Genomic DNA, 10,258 nt, shown 5'->3' with positions numbered 1-10,258 from the left:
AGATTCGATTCTCAATTCTACCAAAATTGAAATACTTTCCACTGGGATTGGAGGAACTTTTTCTCCTTTTAATACCGTGGGCGATTTAATCAGGCTCAATGCGAGGAGTTTTCGCTGCTTAAAAAAAAAAACAACTATAGAACAGATAATTTGCATATTATATAGTGATCTTTTAGGGCCTTAAATGCTCGGTAAATGTTATAAAACGATCCAATCCACGTAAGTAGCTCATACATAATATGGATGTTACCCATCCATTCACTGATCTCATAAGCTATACCTCAATTACAGTTTAAATTCGTCAGCAGACCAATATGTTGATGCGATCCCTATAATGCCGAAACACTCCAAGCCGTTATATCCGCATAATTTACCTACTACAGTCCATCCACTCGTAATAAGTTCGGGCAGATTATTTGTGGATCTGATTGGGTCAAAGGTAAGCCACTCACATTCTGATGCAAAAAAAAAAAAAAAAAAAAAAGTGCTGTCCATTTTTGAAAACTGACCACCCTATCCACCCAGAAACTGTATAACATTATGCTCATCATTTAGACGTAACTCGATACCGTTTAAGTCTGAAATGACGAGCACAATGTTATACAGTTTCTAGGTAGAGAAAGGCTTCCGATCGTGGATTTATCATTGGTTGAAAGCGGTGTATGAAAACTTGTTTCCAGAACAGCCGCTTGTCCAAAGACGGCAAATCCATTCAAGACCATGTTGCATGGAATGTGATCGGAGTTCTTGGAGCACGCCCTCCACCTCTTTAAATCACATCAAATTCCCCTGTAATTTTTGCAATTTTGGATCTCCAAAAGGCTCCAACACGATGTGGAATCCAGTCTGATGTGAAGTGTAGAGGAATGAAAAGATCCGTGAAAATCCTATAAATGGTAAAATCCATGTTAATACCATGTATCCACTGGAACCTGTGTGGAATCTATATCTCTTCACTTATTTCCTTTTATTTCTGGTATTTTCCTTTTCGTCTGTATAACAGATGTTTAGTTTCTATTCTTCTTTTCCTGCTATTCTTTCATCTATTGTGTTTTTCCTTGTTGGCACCCGCTTTGCAGGATGCAAGATTTGTTGATAGTTGTCTATCAATTCTTTATTTTCTAATTCTTTTCATTTTATTTACTCATAATGGTTCGGATTTTGGACATTCAAGTACGACACTTAAGGTTTGCTGCGGTTCGCGTCAGTTATCATGGTGTACATGGGTACCCACCTTCCTGGTGCTTGTTGTTCCTGGTAGGAAAGTGACCAGAAACAACTAAAGAATATCACAACATATACAGAACACAATCATAGAACTACACCCATTTCCGGCCTTTTTACAGTTTCGGTATAATTTCAGTGTACCACGTCGAAGTTGAACTAGCGTTTAGGAGCCGCTCTATACAAGACTATACGTGTTTACATAATCTTTGATTAGAAAGCCAGTGGTTGCTAATGTTTCTTAAGTTTATGAGGTTATCGGTCCCCTTGTCTGGGTCTGACCCAAACTACAATATTGCTTCCCAAGCAGTACAGAAGTTCCTTTTACAGTCTGACCATGAAAAAGGATGCTCAAACTGCTGCATATTTTTATAAAGAAATTAAATAAACAAAAGAGTAAAGAATTCAACTCTTGAGCTCAAGCGTCGGCTAAACAGTGGTTGAATGAACTGTCCCATAATCGACATAGCATGAAAGAACTGCGGTAGCATCGAATTGCCAATGATACTAGTCATTAGAGTGGTGAGTTAGCAATCGGTTCAGCCGGATCAGATGTGAGTGACACGTTGCGATGCACTTTTATGCCAATTAACGATGCCATCCCCTTATGAATAAAGATGTATAACCCTACAAGCGGGGCATGCAAAAAACAGGTTAGACCTATTGTTAATAACTTTCTCAAATTGTTTTAGGTGCAACAGATCCATGTGCGCACGGGTGGACTATCGTGTCCCCCATTAGCCGAAGTCGGTTGAATTTATTGCCTGTCGAACGTGACCAGTTTTCAGAAACAAAAGTCAACCAGCTGCTTTAGCTTTCCTGGTTAGAAAGTTGCCTCGACAGAAATATTCTTGTTTTAAGCCGTTTATCTGTGCTGCGATCTCTTTCGATGTATTCTTTTTTATTTTATTAATCCCAATTACCACACACCCGCATCTGTTTCTTCTTCAGGGTTTCAATTGAGATAAAAACTTTATTTGGTGAGTAATTAAATCAAGGTTTACAGGAATCATTTTTAATTGTAAAATTAAACGCTTCTAATATTCGGAGATTTAAATTAAAAACGGGCCTGTTTTTATGAATTTGAGTCAATTAAAACTCACACACACACACACACACACACACACACACACCAGTAACTGCTACTTAAAGTTCAGGCATTTTTCTGATCTTTAGACCAACTTCTTTTCTTTTTAATACCCGACCAGTCCAATTATTTTGATTGCTGTTGTTACTATTTTTGATGGTTTCTTTTACATTATCAGTTTTATGAAGCCTAGTTCCTGTCAGATAATTTTTTAGCCTACTAGAAACATGAAACTCTTAAGGTAACAATTCCAGGATATATAGAAGATACTCATTCACTTTTTGGATGCTGAATATAGTGCGTTACTTCCGGTCTTAGTTGACTCATTAATTTGGTTATTTTATAATCATTATTATTCAATAATAATAAAGTCGTTATACTCCAGGATGTCAACATAAGGTTAGAGAAATTCACAAGACAGAAAACACAAGAAAATCACTGCATTAGGATTCACATAGGCTTGAACCACTGTCGCTCAAGCACTTGTGCTTCTCTACCTCCGCGCTTGACCATTCGCCACGGCGGCATTATTTACTCTAATTTTAGTGCATATTACTTAATTTTCGTTAGGTTTATTATATTCATCTCCGTATCTGTCTGTTATCTACGTAGGTAATGAACACAGGATGTCTCCTTCTGAGGACCAAAAGGACTGGCTGTCGAGGCCTCCCTCCGCACGGACAGGATGGGTTGCTGTGGAGGCTTTTGGTATCTGCTGAAGTGAAAAGGATGTTATCTACAGCTCTGGCCACATGTTTAACTATCCTACGTCTGTGGATCCCGATGACGTTGTATATCAACATGTTTTCTTCCGGAGGAAAGCTATCCTCCAGAGTGTCTTCCTTCATGGTAACAATGTCACTTCGTAACTCACCAGCATGACAGCTTTAAAATGTACAAAAACTTCTTCAGAATCATATTTTCTCTGCTACATTGCAGGTTCGCGAAAGCCGAAACTTACTGGTACTTCCTGTCACTTAGCCCTCGCCTTCAGTCGACAAGACTAAATTTCAACGAAATCATCCAACATTTCTGTCCTGTGCCCATTTCTTTCTTCGCAAACAGTTCCAAGACTGAATCGTATGGTACCTCCGTCACCTCATATGATTTACTGTGTTACATCAAAACATGTATATTGAAGTAATCATTGATCGAGATCATTCCTGTTTCCCGATCTTTAGATTTTCTTTTGGATTACCTTCCTCAGTGCAACGCCCAATGTAACTTTTTAATTTTCACTACAGCCTTTATCACATTTTATTTTTACGTAAATTACGAGATGGCAGTCAAATATATATATATTTTTACAACAAGTATTTAACTACCCTCTTCAATATACTCTGTTATCTGTCCATTTCAACCTTCCTACTTGTGCATTAATATTCTTTTAATATCTTCCTTCTAATTCAAATTCTTTTATTTTCCTTTTTAAGTCTTCCATGTCTCGTTTCCAAAATAGCACAACGCTCCATACAAAATATTTAGCTTCTGCCTAAATCAAAATCCATTTTATACCCGCAAATACTTGCTTTTTTTTTCTCTCGAATGCTATCTTACTCAATGGAATTCCAGTTTTAATTTTCTGACTATTTATCCCATCACATTTTAACAGATGGCCACGATATCTGTACTTATCCACTCGTAATATACTCTTCTCCTCGATTAAGTTTTTATCCCTTACCGCCATTCTAACTTTTCCACCCATTCATAGGATGGAAAAGACCAGAGTTCGAATCCCGCTTAGGGCAAGTAATTTTTTGGGTCGTTCTCACAATGTGCCTGAGTTATCTGGTCTCTAGCGAGGGAAGCATTGTTTTTATCTCCTGGAAACTGTTTTCGTCCAACAGACAGAAAATCGACCAGAGAACACATGCAATTTACAGACATTATATACGGCGCAATAGGATCGATGTGTCTAAACTACAACTGATTTTGCTGTATAAGATTCTTCCCTGTTTGTGGTTACCAAACGAAGGCGCAAGTTCTTCAGACACATTCTCTGTTGTTTGTGGATAGTGCATAGGTCTGAAGCAGGAGAAGCACAACGTTGTTGGTGGCATCAAGTTTTTCCAGTGCTTAATAAGCACTATTTTGGAATGCCTATGGGTGATCAAAACAAAGTCAAGTTTAGAAAGTCTGCTGATCGAAAAGTTAAATATATCCCAAGATACTATCCTCTATTGTTCAGGTGCCACACAAAGAAGACCTGTCAGTTCCCAATTCGTTTTCTAAAAATCTTCGCAATAGAGCGCCATACTTCCCTAATCAGCAAAAATTAGGTGACTCATTGAGGGACTCTGATTAGCAAAAATCCAATGCAGAACTCCTGACATTATTTTAAGAGTAAAATCTACTGGATTCCGACAGCACAACTTCCAAATACAGAAATAGCTGTGTAGGTTTCCATACTGTTGCATAATCCCCGCTATTGCTTTGAATGGTCTTTATTGAGAAATTGGTATTAGTCACAGTCCAGAAGAGTGACATCTTTCCATAGGCACTTGAGGTAAAAGGTTGAAAGATGTATTGTTTCACACGAGGAATTCACATCGATTCCTGTTGCGCGTTTTGTTGATATAAAAGGAGACTATGGAAATGTGAAAACATGCTGGCTAAAAAAGGATCAAGTATAAACAGAATGTCCTGGGTAGGGGAGCTTCAAGGTGTTGGAACTCCTTGTTTCAGCATGTTCCCATGGTTTCTCTTCCTGAAGAAAGGAATGACAATAGATCAACACCACAGAAGAGAATGCTCTTCCAGAATTGAGTGGCAAACTGGCGCACACAAAGCAGTAAACAATTTTAGTTCCAATAAACCAAAACTTGCTTTCATCACGCCATACCAATCTGAGACTGATCAAACGTTTTGTACAGCACCGACCCTCATGGCGAAATTTTCAAATGCATCTTCTATTTCAAAATTTACCGGTAGAAAAGTGAAGAGTGTGATGTCTTTAAATGAATCAACCAGGTGCGACCCTATCTTCTAGCAAATTAGGCGATTGCTTAGGATGCACATCGGCTGAAGTCGAATCCTGAACAACTTACTAGCTAATATAAGTAAAAATACTAAAACAACTTAAGTAAGGAATGATCACCAGTTCAACCATTCTTGAAGGGAGGAATTACTAGGACTAATGAAAGTTATGTTAAAACAATTTTAACAAATTTTGCCCTTACATGAGCTTATAAAAAAAAAAGCTTACAAGGAGCACACGTTTAAGGGCTAATGTAGCGGGATGCATACCCTTACACTCATCCTGGAAGCAACGAAAGTGCTAACTAAAACTGATTAAGACTGTTTCTGATTCCTTTACCTCATTGATTAAATCATAGCTCGGCACGTTACTTGCAATCAAATAATCCCGTATAGTTGCTTTAACTGTTGTTGAAAGATTAAGAAATTGATGAATGGGTTAAAATTCTTTAAATACAGTATGGTTATCTGTTTTACTGACTGGGACAGAAGTTTAGTTCAAATGGAGCGGCATGTAATAATTTGCTGTCGAAGATTCATAAAAATTGCAAAACGAGTTTCTTTTTAATCAAGGAAGTATCATTCCTTGATATTTATAGCAGATTATCACTATTAACGAATCACAACATTAAATCTGATATAAATGAGCCAAACTTTGACTACATTTATGATCAAAGACCAACAAAATTCTTATGGGGAGTGGGGGGGGGGAAACAAAGATGACTTCTATTGGAAAATAAGCCTTCTAAACTAAAATTTAATATATCAGAACAAGTACATTTAAATTGGACTTAATTTGTCCATGGAGCAAAACCGTCTTGATACACCGGAACTACAGAAGTTACCAAATGTCTTTATATAGGAAATAAAAATTAAAGAAAACTGCTCTTAGCTACGTACACAATTCACGCTGTCCTGCCAATACAGCTTTAATTAAATGGATGAAATAAAATAAATAAATCTACAGTCAAGGCCTTCACATGTGCGTCGTATTCATGCCTGTGGAATGGAAGTTAAAATTCCTGGCTAGAATAATAGAACGACAATTAGATTTGCCTTGGCCGTCAAGATATGACAGCATAAAAAATCTCCACCCAGTATCTACAGACCTCCCAAAGTTAACGTGCCCGGGCATTGAACTCAAACATAAGTAATCAGTGTCAGCAGAGCAATGCAGATCGGATGAAAAAAGCTGATACATTTTGTTCTAAGACCTTCACTATGTACAATAAAACAATTATTGGCTCATCGTGTCATTAAAAATAAATAAATACTGATCTACCTACAAAAAGACTGTCAATGTTTAATATCGCTCATCCTTAAGAACGGATGACAATATTTTAACAAACCCGGCATACCTCTAACAGATGAAAGAACGTGGTGTATTGCTAGACACAGGAGTGAACGATAAGATTTTAATAATTTCTATGTTTCACATTTAAATAAGGCAACGATTATCGTATTCATTTTCTTAACCCGTTAATTCAAATAAAGACCTAATGTCATTCTTAGATGTATGCTTCTTTGGATAAAGAAAGATTGAGTTAAAAGTATTTTATTATTAAACGTGATCCATAACACCCCCTTCCCTCTACAAAGAAAGTTGTCTGATAATTTTCTTCGTGTAATGCATCATAATATCAGATAGAGCGACCGACTGTCTTACTTCCTTTAAATGAATATTTAAATAATGATATTCCTTTAAATGAATATTTTCGCAAAAATACAAAACGTACACAAGTCACTTCTGACGATAAATAAGAACTTAATTTGATTTATCGCAGTTTTGTTCATTTATCCACTATGAACGCGTGACACGTTCATTTTGGATAAATAATCGATCGCTTCACGAGTTAAGTTTTTATAACCAATAAAATGTATTAAAATAATAAAATTGTGTTTATACTCCGAGACGACCACACGGTCAGAGAAATTCACAAGATAGAGAGAATACAAGAAACAGCACAATATTTAGCAGTCACTGGTTTGAACCCCGATCACTCAAAGCAGGTGCACTTACGCAGCTTGGCACCCAACCATTTGGGTACAAGCGTTTACTTTTACCGATTCGTAATCCTCACTTATACATAAGTCATTTAACCTCTTTGCAAACCTACTAACCAATTTTACAGTGGAAGACGCACTGTCAAGTCTGTCCTGAGATCGTATTTTGAGACAATGAAATTAAGACATCAGGGAGATTACCACATGCTTTATAGGCCAGTAAGCATTTGGTGAAAAAGAGAATTTTTAATAGAAGCAATCACAGAAAACTAGTTGCTGTGGGATAAAAATCCGAAACACTTCTGTTTTGGATTTTCACAGCAACATTAATCGGCCCTGAACACATTTCGACAGATATATGCAGCACTATGGCCTCAGCAATGGATCCCTTAAAAGAAATTCAAGAACCATATTACCCTAAATATTCACAATATCATTATTTTAGAGGAAATAAAGTTGAGATACAAGAAGATTATTTGTAACATCCAGAGAACTCCAAATTACAAGTCCTAAATGTTTCCATACGTGACATTTGTGAAAGGGATACATATACGATATTAGTAACTAGCGATGGTGGATCTTACAAGCGTTGTACAAAGTTTCAGTAGAGTTAAAAACAATTTGATTTCGCAAACGTTCCTCAAATCTGATGAAACAGTGGTCAACTGCGTAGCGTCTGAACGGGGTTTAGTCCAAAGTATAATGAATTGCCTCCATGTCCATATTTATCCATTTCTGTGCATAGGAACGCAATTTCACCCTGCAAACCGTCAATCTAAGATCTTTTAAAAACAGTTTCCTTGCTTCATTTTGAGTAGTTCTTCACTGAGAGTAAAATTACTGGGCAAATAATCTTAAAACAACAACACGATGAAGCTACTAGAAACTAATTGGCATCCCTGACCTCGTATGTATTCCATCCTAATTTTCTAGGTAAATAAGAGGTCAAGGGGACGGAATATACAAGGTTGTCCTTCCGTAAGAACTGCATACCCTTAGTGCTCAATATGTTCTAATTATAACCGAATTTAATTTTAACTGAGCTAACTTCGATTAGTACTCTGGATGAATTAACCTCATGTCCAAACCCGATATGTAAATATTAGGAAGCACATGCGCCCTCTATTTCTATCTTTTTCATTAAGTAAAAAGCATGAAGCTATTGCGAATCTGCGTAGGTAATTTCTTCTTGTTGGTAATGTCTTATTTTCCGACAAAAGTACAGCCATGGAAAATTCTCACTCTGTTGGCAACTTCCATGCAGCATAATCATTCCATTATACTTATAGGAACGAAAGAAACCAAAATCCTGGCTTAGCAAAAACAGTCTGGAGAAAACCCAATTTCCCTTTCCCCCCTCTAAGCAATGAAATTTAAATATAATATAGGGACTTCTTAGGAGAAGAAGAAATATTAAGTAAACTTTCGGAAAAATAGGTTAATATAAAGAAATATTAAACTTTTTTCCCTCACTAACTTGAGATCAAGAGAGCGGTTAATCGCTTTGAAGAACACGTTGTTTACCCATCCACAATATTCCCTTATGCAGCCCAACTGAATTACCACACAACGATAACGTTTTTAAATTGCATAATTCCTCCTACTAAATGCTGAAAAGGACAACAAATAAAAGTGTATTTAAACAGGAATATTTAAAAACATAATCCCGTGTCTTTATTTGTGACTTTAATTTGCGGCATGCAGATGAAAAAGCACGAGTCATACAATCCCAAGAAGCATTTAATTCATCAGAACTGCTAACATTCACTTATTTTTAATTACATCGCATTAATTCACGAAGAAAATATAATCCAACATTTTGGCGAAGTCCGCGGTACAAAGATCTGCGAAATCCACAGAGAACACAAAGAGGATCTTGGTAAAACTACAAAATCTCTTTTAATAAAACCACAGGTGGCGCCTGACCCTAACACTATGTACACTAATTCAAGTCACTCTTTAAAATTAGTCTAGATCACTGTTTATGATCTAAACTACAATTTTGAATATATACATGTTAGTTTACATACAAGATTAAGAATCATTGTATTCACTGACGTCATAATCACCACGCGATAATCACAGCGCGTTACATGCGCTGTGAAACTCAAATTGAAAGATTTAGCTAAATGAATAAAACCTACTCTAGTTTTATGTTTTTTTAACCAGATATTTAGAAAGAATGAAACTTAATAACAATATTATTTCATTTAATTACTAGCGTTTTTCACATTTAACAAATGTACATTTTCATTTTCTATCCATGCATTATAATGTGTAGCCCAAGACCATTCTTACTCCATACTCTCCACTAAAACCTGAAAATTAACGCTTGAATATCACTACCGAAAGATGACTAGCTAAGAACTTGGGTAATCACGATTGGATAGTGGTCGGATATCAAATCTGCTGACAAATTTTTGTAATTAATAAAGCTTCTCTCAACTTATCAAGAAGTTGAGAACTTATAGTTCCCTCCTCAGTACCAGTCTTTGGAGCGAGTTTCTTATACATGTATTAACAGCATTCGTGTTTTCAGATTTTTTTAAGGTTGTTCTTGCGTGAGGTTTCTGCTTGTTATACTCTATAATGTAAGTTCTTGGAATTGTTGATAAGGGGGAGTAATATATGAATGGACGCGACGCCTCTGAGTTTATAAAACATTGCTTAGGGGGGGGAGAACTGGAAGTACATTTGTTAAGAATATTCCTCGAAAGGTGTCACGCAAGCTCCCTGTATTCCATACAAGAGTGTCACGAAATTGTCACTTTAACGTGTTAAGCAAAAGACGAATGAAAATCTTCATGTTTTTTTAAGAGGACGCTTAAAATGTGTTTCCGCCCACAGCAATGTAGAGGATGCATTATTTGGGGTTCTGATGTCTCGTTTAATGTCTACAACATGAATCTTCCATCCCAATCACAACTGAAGAAGAAAAAAAAAAGTTGAACACAAGAACTTACAAAG

This window comes from Mastigoproctus giganteus, unplaced genomic scaffold (genome assembly GCF_048544385.1).
Source record: "Mastigoproctus giganteus isolate SK-2022 unplaced genomic scaffold, ASM4854438v1 scaffold_17, whole genome shotgun sequence".
Classification (NCBI taxonomy): Eukaryota; Metazoa; Arthropoda; class Arachnida; order Uropygi; family Thelyphonidae; genus Mastigoproctus; species Mastigoproctus giganteus.
Note: the sequence above shows the minus strand (reverse complement) of the source record.